Source organism: Chiloscyllium plagiosum, chromosome 31, assembly GCF_004010195.1.
Source record: "Chiloscyllium plagiosum isolate BGI_BamShark_2017 chromosome 31, ASM401019v2, whole genome shotgun sequence".
NCBI lineage: Eukaryota > Metazoa > Chordata > Chondrichthyes > Orectolobiformes > Hemiscylliidae > Chiloscyllium > Chiloscyllium plagiosum.
The window spans coordinates 13,243,870-13,259,567 of record NC_057740.1 but is presented as its reverse complement, the minus strand read 5'-3'; the positions used below and the strand labels follow the sequence as shown (position 1 = coordinate 13,259,567).

At 42.5% G+C, this 15,698-nt stretch overlaps 1 protein-coding gene across 1 annotated transcript in view; it reads right to left on the bottom strand.

The window, feature by feature from the left end:
* tnfaip8l1 (tumor necrosis factor, alpha-induced protein 8-like 1) overlaps positions 1-15,236 on the bottom strand; it is a 67,513-nt gene extending 52,277 nt beyond the window's left edge. Inside the window, exon 1 of the mRNA XM_043720982.1 lies at positions 14,497-15,236. The gene's annotated coding sequence lies outside the window, so the exon portion shown is untranslated. The remainder of the gene's footprint in view (positions 1-14,496) is intronic.
* Between the last annotated feature and the right edge of the window lie 462 nt (positions 15,237-15,698).

The window sequence follows — 15,698 nt, the reverse complement described above, 5'->3', positions numbered from 1 at the left end:
TTGTTGATCTCACTGCTAAGGGAAATATGACCTTGCTTTCCATTCTATGTCGGCTTTTCATAGTTTTATGCGCAAGTCAGTCTTCCCTTGGCCTTTTCATTTTCAAGGAAAGGAACCTCAGCCTATTCAATCTTTGCTCAAAGTTAAAATTCTTCAATTCTGCCAACACCCTCTGAAATCTCCTCCCTAGTGCAATCATATCCTTCCTGCAATGTGGTGTCCAGACCTTCTGTATTCACAACTACTTCAGATTCCTAATTCCCTGAACCTGCTCTCATTCTCAAGCGCCAGAATGGCTGCTCACCCAGTTCTTTTGATGATAGCCACACACGCTGTACCCTGAACTCTTCTCATCATGTCATTGCATGCTCCCAGGAACAAGAGACACCTTTTCCCTTCCAGTCTAATTAGAAAATGAGGAAGAGCCACCTGACCCTCAGTGGGGTGCGGGGAGTGCAGGACATAGACATTGTTCCCATTAGTACGATGTATCAGCTCTGAAACCAGCATCTCACATCATCTAAAGGTTGGGTTAGGGAACGAGGGATTGGGAATAGTACAAACGTACAAGAAACCCAGAGTGACTTCATACTGCTAGATGAGAGCCCTGCTCAGCTTCTGGCAGCAGTATCTATAGCTCTTCACATAAGTACTGCCAGCACTTTCATTTCAATGGCGTTTCTCACCCTTCAGAAGATCATAGTTGCCATCTTTCTTCCAAAAGGGATAAAGTAATGATTGTGAATGATTGTAATTTGCCTGCGTGCATGTGTCTCTGTGCACGTGTGTGTTTGTGCATGTCTATGTGCATGTGCACATGTGTATATATGTAACTAATTAGTGAGTTTTGAGAAGATTTGTAGCTCAGGTTGAGGGTTTGGATGTAGGTTTGTGTGGTGAGCTGCAAGGTTCATTTTCAGACGTTTCGGTACCCTACTAGGTAACATCTTCAGTGGGCCTCAGGCGAAACAATGCTGAAAATTCCTGCTTTCTATTTATATGTTTGGGTTTCTTTGGGTTGATGATGTCATTTCCTGTGGTGATGTTATTTCCTGTGGTGAAGTCACTCCTGGATCTTATACAGACAACGAGCAAAACTAATGTCATTTACAAAATACCGTGCAAAGACTATAACAAACAATACATTGGACAAACAGGCAGAAAACTAACCATCAGGATACATGAACATAAATTAGCCACAAAAAGATATGACCCTCTCTCACTAGTATCCTTACATACAGCGAAGGAAGGACACCACTGACAGGGACAACACATCCACCCTAGGACAAGCCAAACAAAGACACACATGAGAATTCCAACATAACTCAATCAACAAACACGTCGAGTTAGACCCCATCTACCACCCACTGAGAAAAGGGGCAGGGGGTGACTTCACCACAAGAAATAACATCACCACAGGAAATGACATCATCAACCCAAAGAAACCCAAACATATAAATAGAAAGCAGGAATTTTCAGCATTGCTTTGCTTGAGGCTGACTGAACATGCTACCTAGTAAGGTAATGAAACGTCTGGAAGTGTAGCCAATTGTACATGCTGGCACTGAAGAACAGCAGTGGCATCACAGATGCCACCTTGCTGGATTTAAGCTGGGCCAACAGTCCTGTGTGACAGAGGGGCAGAATTCTTAGTGTTTGTGTTTGCGGTTGATGCTAAATGAAGGTTCTCACCCTGCATTGTGTGGCGAATAGACATTGGACAATGATTTTCCCTGAATTGGCCACAGAGCATGCTTCCTGCCCCATTAAGGACACTGAGCAGAATATTGAAGTTAGGGAGCTAAATAAGAAGTCCTCCAGCTCAGAAGAAACTCCCGCCTGCTGTTGAGGTAAGAGATTTCTGCCATCTTGGAGTATTTCTCAGCAATGTTTAAAACTTGTAAATTTCAAAATGCCAACAGTGGTATGGCCACCCTCATGGGGGATGGTGGTAGTCAGTAGCTGGTTCTGTCACCAGGGGGGCAGGAAGGCCCAAGCTCCTGTCTGGGGTGAGTGCTGCATCCCTGGTTTGCAAATGGAAGGTCACCTCGAGCCACCTGTTTTGTTCCCCAGGCTACAGAGAAACTGCAGACCATCCTCTGTCAATGGGCCTTTAAAGGGGCTATTGGCTTGGCTGGGTCACACACCTACTGCTTGTAAATGGTAGCTCCTCTACACCTGGAAAGAAGGCCCAGGGTTCATGCAGGGTTTGTTCAGTGTAGGGAGTGGAAATTATATTTGAAAAGTCAGGCTTAAGAAGATGGTGGATGAATTTGACAAACCAAATGTTTGGCGCAATGGATAGTCTGCCTGAAGGTTGGTGGAGGTAGGACATGGTGGGGTCCACCTCTGGCTTGGTCAGTTGGCCTAACGTGGAGTCAGCAACTGGTGGAGCCAAAACATGGTGGAGCATCGCATAACAGATAACACTTCACTGCTTCCATGGAAGGCCAAGAAGCTGGCAAGAGATGGCAGGGGATTGCAACAGAAGCTCAGGCAGCTACTACTGTAGCTATGGGTTGAAAGGAGCTTTCAGTTTGTCTCAGATTCCCAGAGGTCTTTCCTCCATCAGATCATCTGACCAAATGCCCCAAAGGCAATGAAATCAGAGTCATAGATCAAACCCTAGAAATATCTCCCTTTCTGGATGCCAGCATTTCTGCTCCTTCCCCTGTCATTAAACTGCTGCTCTTTCAGTTCCTGGCCAGACTATCTGATAGCACCCACAGGATAGTCAATATAAACACATTGCAAGGTAAAGCTACAAGTGTCCTTGGATGTGTTGAGTACTAGAAGAATGCAAAGTGTGAAGTGTTAGATTTGGTGATTCAACTCTTGTCTTATTCTTTCTGGTGAAGGGATAGAAACAATTGAGTGTCAATGGTGAATTGTCGATGGATTTTCACTAAGGCATGTGACAGCGGCGCTTTCAAGTCTGATGCTCAAGGTTACTTCTCAAAAGCAGATTATAATTAGATGGTGATGCATGTTCCTCTCAGGTATGGATCATCGTGCTGAAATCTGGAGGTCTTCTGGCTTGCCTCATCCTTGTCCTTGTTCTCTTTTGCTTCCTGACCTTTGACCCTCTCACACCAGAAATGGTGTGAATAGCTGATTTCTCAATTGCCAGATTGTGGAATATACAGCAAAACACTAGGAATCTGGAGCTTTCCAGTTGTCCTCTTCCAGTCCCTCCTCCAGCAGCTAGTACTGTTCCACCTACCCCTAGTATCTCCTCCAGACCAAAGAGAATCCCTCACTAAATTCATATGACCAGGTATTCCCTTTCTCCAGGTCACTGCAATATGGTTTTCAATAAGGTACATCACTCACTCTCTTTAAGTGATGTGGCCATGAATTTCCAGACAGATGTTGCTCATGCATTGGTGAAGTCTTGATGAAATGTCCCATAAGTCTGAATATGTATCCAAATTCGTTTTCAAACATTGTCAATCTCAATCAGCAAGTGAAGGCTGAACCTGGCTCACAATCCACACCAATGTTGTTTTTCACTCCTAGTCATTCGTCAAGGTCTGTAATTGCAGAACCAACCTGAGAAATGGAAGATGGCCTCTTTAGTAGGTACTTGAAGCCAATCCAATTGATACTCAGAGGCTTAATTGTCTCCATTCCTGGTGCTCAGTTAGATTTCTTCAGCGAGCCGGCATTATGTTTTCAAAGATAACTATTCAAGCAACTCAAATTTCCATCTTGGTCACCTAAGAGGCTTAAATGATAGTGCTTCAATGACAGGCACTACACACTGTGACAAGGAAAATAGCCCTTATGGGGTGTGCTCATAAATGTCAACACTCGAGTCTGAAATCAAAGTAATCACATCATCGAGAAGTTACAACATGGACATTTGCCATTTGGCTCAACCAGCCTGTCAATTTTAAATATCCAGGTGGACAGTAAACCTTGCCCACAAATCGCTCTGTTCCCTTTTCCTTCAACCAGCAACAAAGCCATTCTTTAAATGATGATATGGCCTCTAGTTATAGCATTATAGAGATGTAGAGCACAGAAACAGACCCTTTGGTCCAACTCGTCCAATTGTTGACCCCAGAAGTGTATTCCATGGCCTCTTAACATTATATGATAACAATATTCTGGGCAGAAGTGGGTACTGCAGATGCTGGAGATTAGAGTCAAAATTAGAGTGGTGCTAGAAAAGCACAGCAGGTCAGGCAGCATCCGAGGAGCTGTGCTTTTCCAGCACCACTCTAATCTTGATAACACTATTCACCTATTCTCTGTCCTAGACATATTACATTTAATTTTATACCCATATTACCTTGTTTAAGCTGCATCAATCAATGGTCAAAGTCTGTTTCTACTTCCTGTATCCCAACCCCTCACTGTTTAAACAACTGTCATATCTCATCCTTTAACATTTTGTGTTCTAAAGATGTCAACATTTTATTAGTGTTACAGATGTAAGTGATATAACTTCGGTGATAATAGACAATAGGTACAGGAGTAGGCCATTCATTATGATCATGGCTGATCATCCTCAATCAGTATCCTGTTCCTGCCTTATACCCATAACCCCTTGATTCCACTATCATTAAGAGCTCTATCCAACTCTTTCTTGAAAGTATCCAGAGACTTGGCCTCCACAGCCTTCTGGGGCAGAGCATTCCACACACCCACCACTCTCTGGGTGAAGAAGTTCCTCCTCAACTCTGTTCTAAGTGGCCTCCCCCTAATTTTTAAACTGTGTCCTCTGGTTCGGGACTCACCCATCAGCGGAAACATGCTTCCTGCCTCCAGAGTGTCCAATCCTTTAATAATCTTATACGTCTCAATCAGATCCCCTGATGACAGTGTCTTTGCTAGTTCTTTCACATTTATTGAGCAAAGCCAATGGCAATTGAGTAATTGGATGCAGAACCCTTGCTATCTTTTCAGAGCAGCAGTGGAAACCTACATTTCCTTAAATTTTGTTCATTGGTCAGGGTTTGCCTGCTTTTTTTTGTGCAGGGGAGTATAGTTACAATGTCCCACTGCCACTCAATTAAAATATAAAGATTCATTGAGGTTTGTAACTCAGTGATTGTACACAAAACTTTTCCCCAAATGACTTGATGCGAAGTGGCACATGATGGTAAAATAAATGTCAGTGGAATGTCAGGATTTAGTAATCTTGCTTCATTTTACTGGCATAAGTCCCAGGTTATGAAAGGTTCTGTATACAGGTAAATGCAAATCTTCTTCTATAACAATGACCTCTCTTGATGAAATAATTGTCTTTGGGTTGTTTGATGCAAAGCACTGAGTCTATCAAATACAAATGAGAACCACAGACCTTCGTTTTCTCAATTATAGTGAGGCCAGTAGAGTCAAAACATATTTCCTCCAAAACTCACGAAACCTGACAACAAACATAAGGTGGCATCACTACTTTGGAGCAGTTGTGTACCCTCAGCCATCTCAGTGTTGCTGCTGATGTTGTGATTTCCCTCTCTTGTGCAAATGCAGTGTGCCCAAAGCATCAAGAGTAAGGGCATAATAAGGGGGATGTGATGGCCTTGTGGCATTGTCAGTCAACTGTTAGTCCACAGGTTCAGATAATGTTCTGGGGACCCGGTTTTGAACCTAACCATGGCTAATGGTGGAATTTTAATTCATTAAAACTCTGGAATTAAGGGTCCAATTGTCCATTTGACAATTGCCATCTGGTTCACTAATATCCCATAGGAAAGGAAACTGTTGTCCTTATCTGGTTTGGCCTCCATGTGAGTTCTGACCCACAGTAATGTGGCAGACTCTTAATTGCCTGAAAGACAGTTAGGCACGGACAATAAACACTGGCCTGCTTAGTGATACCCATATTCTGTGAATGAATTAGGAAGAAATGTGGAATCATAAGGCAATTACAAAGCCATTTCATCTATTCAGAGGCAACTTTGAGTTCACTACTTTGAGATCAACTGAGGAATGGCTCATGTTATTAAATAATATTGGAGTTTTCTTCACCTCTCTTCGACCTGAAATTAAATCCTACAAATTGATTCCCATGATGCGGTGAGAGATCATGAATTCTGTGGTGAGGAACTAGATTTCCTGCCTCTCAAGAGACCATTCAATATCTACAAGGAATACTCACCACCAGCATGAATCTGAGCACCTCTCTAACAGCACAAGTAATATTTGCGCCACACTAAGTGTCCATCGGTAACCATCTTACAACAAGAGAGAACCTAACCAATGTCCTTGCAGTTCAATAATATTGCCACTAATTGGCAACAAAAGCAACACCATCTCTAAGTTGGCCTCTAACCTGACTTGGAATGCTATCAATACTCTCTCAATTTCACTGGCATTAGATCCTAGATTCCTAGGCATTAAGATTCCTTCTTAATAACTCTGCAGATGTAACTATAACATGTAAATGTCAGAAATTCAATAAGGCAGCTCGCAATGGCCTTCTAAATAAGGATGGACAATATGTAATGGCTTTGACAGCAACGTTGACATCCCAAGAAAAGTAAAATCACATGTTGTATGAAGAATTTACTGATATTATTCCAATATTGTATTTAGTATTGTAATCCGAGAGTTCGAGACTGTGTCTTTTTGTCTTAATCTCAATTTAGAGTCATAGAGTTATAGAGACGTAAAACACGGAAACAGAACGTTCAGTCCAAATCATCCATGCCAACAAGATATCCCAACCTAACCTAATCCCACCTGCCAGCAACTGGCTCACATCCCTCCAAACCCTTCCTCTTCATATACCCATCCAAATGCCTTTTAAATATTGCAAATGTACCAGCTTCCACCCCTTCCTCTTGCAGCTCATTCTATACACCTACCACCTTCTGCGTGAAAATGTTGCCTCTTGAGTCTCTTTTATATCTTTCCCCTCTCACTCTAAACCTATGCCCTCTAGTTCTAGGAAAAGACCTTGTCTATTTATCCTATCCATGCCCCTCATGATTTTATAAACCTCTATAAGGTCACCTCTCAGCCTCCGATGCTCCAGAGAAAACAGCCCTAGCCTATTCAACCTCTCCCTATAGTTCAAATCCTCCAACCCTGGCAACATCCTTGTAAATCTTTTCTGAACCTTTTCAAGGTTCACAACATCCTTCCGATAGGAAGGAGACCAGAATTGCATGCAACACTCCAACAGTGGCCTAACCAATGTCCAGTACAGCAGCAACATGACCTTCCAACTCCTGTAATCAATACTCTGACTAATAAAAAAAGCATATCAAACGCTTTTGTCACTATCCTGGCTACCTGCGACTCTACTTTTAAGGAGCAATGACCCTGCACAACAAGATCTTTGTTCAGCAACACTCCGAAGGTGAATTTAATTGAAAGTAATCCTCAGATGAACTTTCTCAAGGCCATGGATCAATACGTATATCTGCAAGACAATCTCAGAAACACCTGTCTTCAAGTTTATCAAGATTTTCCTCATCATTTTGACCTGGGGCAGAAGGAATTAGGCTCATGATTAGAGTCATAGAGATGTACAGCATGGAAACAGACTCTTCGGTCCAACCCGTCCATGTATCGCAACGCAATCTAGCCTCACCTGCCAGCACCCGGCCCTTATCCCTCCAAACCCTTTCTATTCATATACCCACCCAAATGCCTCTTAAATGTTGCAATTGTACCAGCCTCCACCACTTCCTCAGGCAGCTCATTCCATACCCGTACCACCCTCTGTGTGAAAAACTTGCCTCTTAGGTCTCTTTCCACTCTCACCCTAAACCTATGCCCTCTAGTTCTGGGCTCCCCGATCCCAAGGAAAAGACTTTGCCTATTTACCCTATCCATGCCCCTCATGATTTTATAAACCTCTATAAAGGTCACCCCCCAGCCTCCGACGCTCCAGGGGAAACAGCCCCAGCCTGTTCAGCCTCTCCCTATAGCTCAAATCCTCCAACCCTGGCAACATCCTTGTAAATCTTTTCTGAACCCTTTCAAATTTCACAACATCTTTCCAATAGGAAGGAGACCAGAATTGCACGCAATGTTCCGACAGTGGCCTAACCAATGTCCTGTACAGCCGCAACATGACCTCCCAACTCCTGTACTCAATACTCTGACCAATAAAGGAAAGCATACCAAATGCCTTCTTCACTATCCTATCTATCTGCGACTCCACTTTCAAGGAGCTAAGATAATGCACTGTAAGGTCACTTTGTTCAGCAACACTCCCTAGGACCTTACCATTAAGTGTATAAGTCCTGCTAAGATTTGCTTTCCCAAAATGCAGCACCTCGCGTTTATCTGAATTAAACTCCATCTGCCACTTCTCAGCCCATTGGCCCATCTGGTCAAGATCCTGTTGTAATCTGAGGTAACCCTCTTCGCTGTCCACTACACCTCCAATTTTGGTGTCATCTGCAAACTTACTAACTGTACCTCTTATGCTCACATCCAAATCACGGTGGCTTGGTAGTTAGCACTGCTGACTGACAGCAGTAGGGTCCCAGGTTTGATTCCAGCCTCAGGTGACTGTCTGTGTGGTGTTTGCACATTCTCCTTGTGTCTGCGTGGGTTTCTTCCCATTGTCCAAAGATATGCAGGTCACGTGAATTGGCCATGCTAAATTGCCTATACTGTTAGGTACATTAGTCAGAAATGGGTCTGGGTGGGTTACACTTTGGAAGGTCCGTGTGGACTTGTTGGGCTAAAGGGAAAATCTTGATGCTGCAGATCATTTGATTCAACATTTTGGGCTGGCACGGTGGTTCAGTGGTTAGCACTGCTGCCTCACAGCACCAGAGTCCCAGGTTCGATTCCAGCCTTGGGCGACTGTCTGTGTGGAATTTGCACATTCTCCCCATGTCTGTGTGGGTTTCCTCAGGTGCTCCGGTTTCCTCCCACAGCCCAAAGATGCACAAGTCAGATAAATTGGCCATGCTAAATTGCCAATAGTGCAAGGTGCATTAGTCAGAGGGGAAATGGATCTGGGTGGGTTACTCTTCGGCAGGTTGGTGTGGACTTATTGGGCTGAACTGCCTGTTTCCACACTGTAGGGAATCTAATCTAATCATTTATGTAAATGACAAAAAGTAGAGGGCCCAGCACTGATCCTTGTGGCACTCCACTGGTCACAGGCCTCCAGTCTGAAAAACAACCCTTCACCACCACCACCCTCTGTCTTCTACCTTTGAGCCACTTCTGTATCCAAATGGCTAGTTCTCCCTGTATTCCATGAGATCTAACCTTGCTAATCAGTCTTCCATGGGGAACCTTGTCGACCGCCTTACTGAAGTCCATATAGATCACATCTACCGCTCTGCCCTCATCAATCCTCTTTGTTACTTCTTCAAAAAACTCAATCAAGTTTGTGAGACATAATTTCCCACATAAAGCCATGTTGACTATCCCTAATCAGTCCTTGCCTTTCCAAATACATGTACATCCTGTCCCTCAGGATTCCCTCCAACAACTTGCCCACCACCGACTCAGGCTCACTGGTCTATATTTCCCTGGCTTGTCCTTATCAGCCTTCTTAAATAGTGGCACCACGTTAGCCAACCTCCAGTCTTCCGGCATCTCACCTGTGACTATCGTTGATACAAATATCTCAGTAAGAGGCCCAGCAATCACTTCTCTAGCTTCCCACAGAGCTCTAGGGCAGACCTGATCAGGCCCTGGGGATTTATCCACGTTTATGCATTTCAAGACATCTAGCACTTCCTCCTCTGTAATCTGGACATTTTGCAAGATGTCACCATCTATTTCCCTACAGTTTATATCTTCCATATCCTTTTCCACAGTAAATACTGATGCAAAATACTCATTTAGTATCTCCCCCATTTTCTGCCATTTGAGGGGCCCTATTCTCCCCATAGTTACTCTTTCGTACTTAATGTATTTGTAAAAACGGTTTGGATTCTCCTTAATTCTATTTGTCAAAGCTATCTCATGTCCCCTTTTTGCCCTCCCGATTTCCCTCTTAAGTATTCTCCTACTGCCTTTACACTCTTCTAAGGATTCACTCGTTCTATCCTGTCTATACCTGACATATGCTTCCTTCTTTTTCTTAACCAAACCCTCAATTTCTTTAATCATCCAGCATTTCCTATACCTACCAGCCTTTCCTTTCACCCTGACAGGAATATACTTTTTCTGGATTCTCGTTATTTCATTTCTGAAAGTTTCTTCTTTGGTTTCTGCCTTATTCTCAGCTCTTCCAATGTCATTTACAATGTGTGCGTGTGAATCAGTTCCACAGTACAAACACACTGCTGAAGGAACTCTATTTCAGTACTAAATGAGACCATCATTGCTCTCATCTTTAAGTATTGCCCCAGGCTCATCTTGTCTATTGCAGTTGCCTGTATCAGCCCCATACTCCCGCTCATAACGCTCAACCCTGAGACATCAGTGTGACATTGCACCATTCTTTCACTCCAGCTCTGGTGACAGCTCATCATTGCCCTGCTATCTCGAAACATCTTCTCAACAACTCTTCCCTTTACCATCCGAGCTTTCAAAGTATTCCGAAATATGCTTTGCTTGAACTAAATTTGTCGTTTGAATTCACTCACCTTTTTTCTTTATTTTGTGCCTATTTCCATTTATCTAATCAGGAAAGTAGCCAGGGTCTCTTTCCAATGAGAATGCTATATAAATTCAATTTTTTCTTATTGGAGAGGCCCTTATATGACAAATTGAAACTGAGAGGTTGACCTTTGTAGTGCATGGAGGTTGCTGGGAGCAGGGTAGGAGTTGGAATTTGCTGAAAACTACAAAATAGTTCCCTTTGCGCAGTGCTCTTCGTTACAATTTTGGAACTGAGTCAAGTGATTGGATCAGAGTTAATAATGTAACCAGTTATTCAGCAAAGAAAACTGTTAGAAACAGAAGGGAGCATTGATTTCTGCACATTTGCTGCCTCCGGTTCTCACCATAACCTCTCCGTGATAAACTGTGAAAATAAGTCAGTGATCTTGTTGGAACGTCAAGCCAGATATCATGTATTTTATCATGGTCAGTTAGTCCTTCATTTCAGATAATTTACTGGACACATCAGTCAATATAAGACGACATGCAGGTCCAAACTACTAACAGCGTGATGAATGCCTTACAATTTTGCGGTAAATATCCAACAGTAGCCAAAAAATCAAAATAAAACTTGCATGATGGGGAACTATTTTCAAAATTTAGCAGGTAATTCCACTTTTATCCAAATGGCTCCCTAATTAAATATGCTTCCCAGGATAGTGCTCTCTAAGAGGGTTAGGATGACCTATCTAGTGACACCCATATTTCATGAGGCTTTTAAATTAATAAAAAATCTGGATAGCCCAGATTTGATTCCTAGTTTGGGTAAGAGTTCTGATTACATCTGCAAGAGCAATTGTTGGCTTCAATGCCTTTGGATTACCAAAAAACACAATCAGCAAAGATTCCTGCTTCTATTCCCTGTTAGTCAGCCGACTAGAAATAGACACTGGGTGAAGATAGGAACACATTCAGCTGTGAAGCAATACTAATACAGTCAAATAACCTGGAGCAAGTAGATCTCAGCAAAAGGCAATGACTACATAGGTAGATGCCTTAGGACATCTACAGCCTTGCAATCCAGCCTAAATTCAGCATCTTCAAATAGGGGACATTTCCAGCAATAAAACAGGAGGAATAACTTCTTGTGAACGATTAACAGGGCACGTACAAATCTTCCACAAATACTTTGCCTCACTGGAAAATATCCAACATATTGGGTGCAACAGAAGGAAGCAATCGAAAAGCAGCTTTCACACATGCAGAAAAAAGTTGGCTTCTTTCCAGAAGAAGCCTGAATAAAATCAAATTGTTTGGCACTGCCTACAAAGCCAGCATTGCAAAAAAAAAGAAAAGAGAGCTGGGAAGAAACTAAGAAAAATAAAGCAGTATTTTAAGTGGCTTACTGGAGTAAATGGACTGGCTGGTGTGGACTGGAACCACACCAGGTGAAGAAAAATCTCAGATTTGATCCCCTCCAGGGTTGGCTAACCTTAGCCAAGGCTGTAACTGAACAACTGGGCGGCACGGTGGCACAGTGGTTAGCACTGCTGCCTCACACTGCCAGAGACCCAGGTTCAATTCCCGCCTCAGGCGACTGGAGTTTGCACATTCTCCCCGTGTCTGCGTGGGTTTCCTCTGGGTGCTCCAGTTTCCTCCCACAGTCCAAAAATGTGCAGGTTAGGTGAATTGGCCATGCTAAATTACCCGTAGTGGTGAAAGGGTAAATCCAGGGGAATGGGTCTGGGTGGGTTGCGCTTCGGCGGGTCGGTGTGGACTTGTTGGGCCGAAGGGCCTGTTTCCACACTGTAAGTAATCTAATCTAACTGCCATCAGGTTCTGCAACCTGAGCTAGGGAAAAGGGGAGAGAGAAAAGTAACCAATTCATGCTAGTGACAGCTTGAATGTGGGTATCAAATGAAGACAAGATGCTGTCTGGACATTATGCCCTCCACAAGTGAAGATCCAGACTGACATGGGAAGATTGACTGCTCAGGCTAGGTGGGACAATGATGACACAAATGAAGACCTGATACCCCAGGAAGTGTTTGTACTTTCAAAATGAAAACAAAATAAATGAAGGACATTATTTGATCCTTCCTTTAATGTATTCTTAGGATAAAATGAACGTTCTTTACAACTTTCTCTCTCATCCGTAAATGCTGGGGATGCTCACCACAGATCAGTGTGGCTCAGTGGGTCTTACTGTCAGCTCTGAGACACAAGATTCTGAGTTCAAGCCCCATTTCTGAGTCAGAATGCAATGCTGAGAAAGGGCTGCATAACTTTGAGGTACTATTTTTTGGGTGAGACATTAAACACAGGTTCCACCTCCTTCATTACAAGTCAGTGTCAGACTCTCTCAATGAGAGGCACACAGGATGGGAGAACTCCCTTCCCAGCATGGGCAAAACTAGGAGATGACAAATTCAGTACAAAGTCCAAACAATATGTGCCAAGCTGACCTGAAAGTTGGATCGGTTACATTTTCACTATGACTCTGTTATCACAAATGACTCAGAAATAAAGTTTCTTTGATTCAAAAAAAAAACCACAGCAAGATAACAATCTCTTTGCAATAGACTAGCTTGAAATAGCAGTAACAAATTTTCTTTTACTTGGAATGTGAACAATAGAAATAGTTTGAGTCTTTGTGGCTTAGCAACTGACTTATATGACGTGAATATTACATCCATCCCCATTTCCTCCCTTCCTGAAGTCGTATATGCTGTCCATTCCAGCTACCTTTTGTGACAATTTACAAACAAAAACAGAATGTGCAGCAGCATCCATGGAGAGAAAAACTGAGTTGACATTTCGAGGTCAGTGACACTTTGTCTGGATCATTGGAGTTGAAACTTTAGCACTTCTTTTGTTTCCAGAGTGCTGCCAGTCCTGTTGATTTTCTTCAGCCCTTTCTGTTTTTGTATCAGAATTCCAGCATCCCCAGTTTTTTTTTGTTTACTTTAGCAATTCCCAATTCTGTTTCAGGTCAGCAAAGACTGGAAAGCTACTTCCTGATCTGTAAGGCTTCCAAGTCAGGACAATGTATTCACCACTGAGTATCGAAAGAGTGTAAAGTACATTTCCATATTGAGTCTGAAAGTTTCATAAATTTACTGGGGTCTTGCTTTGGCTCCTTCATTTTTAAACACCTATCCTCCTTAAGAAGATGACTCGTGTAAGACATGTTAAGATACCATTTAACATCCATTGCTACCTCTAGTAGTTTGAGATCACCAGGCAACTGAGCAGAGGAAAGGTGATTCAGGTAAACTAGTAAGACTGGCTAAAGTTTGTTACTCATTACCATGGAAACTATTCCCCTCCCTTCCTCTGCTTCCGAGAGCTCTTGATTGGTACAATTAAGCACTTGGTCGTCTCTGATTGGCTCTGTTACACGTCACGTTAATTGGATACATTTCGAATAGGATGAAATTGACATTACAATTGGCAACAACTCCAAACAAAAAAAACAGGTTTAATTCCAGGGATAGTGGAATAGATTCTCCTGCTCGCTCAACTACAGCAGAGGGGGAAAAAATCTGACTTGTTCTCTTATCTCCAGGCTTCACTGACTACCTTTTAAAAAAAACACAAATTGACCTGTTCTCTCTTTGATGTATATTTATCGGGCAAAATGCAACTCCTGCAGTGAGGGAAAACTCATCGTTCCATAAAAATATCCTTTGAATACAGAGACCGAAAAGTCAACAAATATCAAAAATATAGCGAGATTGGGGATTTTCGCAATTGAACCTTTGTAAAAGTGGTTATTCTAAGTGAGCGACTGAACCCTCTACATGGGTTTATGTAAGACTTAAAGGGGTTTAAACCGGATTACATTCAAGAACTCAAGGTACACATTTGCTTAGTATTGGTTTTAATGTAGAGGTTATACCCACCTTCATAGATTCCTTCTGTCACGCTACTTACTCTATGTTTATATAATCTATATAAATATTTCTTTGTTTCCTTCTTCTCTATTTGTTCCGCTAAAATCATTCTTTTTACCTGTTTTCCTTAAACCGCGAACTTTGATCCGGCTCCCTGCGAACTCCTCACAACTTTTTTTTTTGCAAACAGAGGTGGGGGGCGGTGGATGAGAGACAAAAATGAAGCCCTTTTTCGTTTCCACGGATCAGGTTTGAAAGGCTGTAAATTCGTAGCAGGCTCCAGGTTTCGGAGGGTGAATCATTCGCCAAATAAACAGCCGAGAACCGGCGGGTACTCAGAAACTGAACCCCCTTGTTAGCCGAGTTTGAAACTTGACTCCAGCAGAGAGAGAGAGAAAAAAGTTTCAAATTTGCAAGGAACTGTCATGTCCACACGGCTGAGGAGTTGTTGATCGACATTCAATGTGACCAATCCAGATGCTCTGTGTCGCTGGTAGCCGAGCTGTGGAGTTGAACGAGGGCGGGCACTGAGCAGAGCTGTCTACCAACGCCAAGTTTCAATGTTAGTAGTTTATTTTTCTTTCGGTACACTTCCTTTCTCCAGCCCATTCCCATTTAAAGATTTCATTCCTTATCCGCCAAATTCAGGCGGCTTTGCGGGGGTTTGCAATTTCTGAATGAATATTGCAACAAATATTTACACATCTTTTCCTTGTAAACCATGATCAGATTTTTCCTGTTTCCCACATATTCTTCCGGCATACTTATTTACTCAAGGGCAAACATACAATACTGGAATAATGAACATTTCTACACATGTATCCCTACAGTTGAATTAGGCAACCACATCTGCTTGTTGCACTTGGATAACTCGCTCACAACTCCGTGAACATTTTGACGAGTTGAAAATGACTTCAAATGCAATTAAACTATTTGGAGGTTGATTGTTGTTTGATTTTATTATTCTAAAACGACTTAGGAACTATATTATCAAGTGTATGTATATATGTATGGCACATTGCCCACTGGTGTGCTACAATCTGTACTGGAAAGTAATTGTCTATGATTAAGTAATATACGGTGAGATGGAAGATGTTTGGATGTAATACATACTGGATGTAACATATATTGGATGTAAAATGTATTGGATGAAAGTTCCAAGATCTGAATTGTAAAATGGGATTATTCCAGAATATTGGCACCTGCAAGATCTAAAACCTACCATTTCACAGGGTCACACATTAGAGGCATTCGCTAATTGGGTTAGTTCCCATTTGTGTCAAGCTAACCAGGAAACATGCAGAGTTACTACAAAACCTA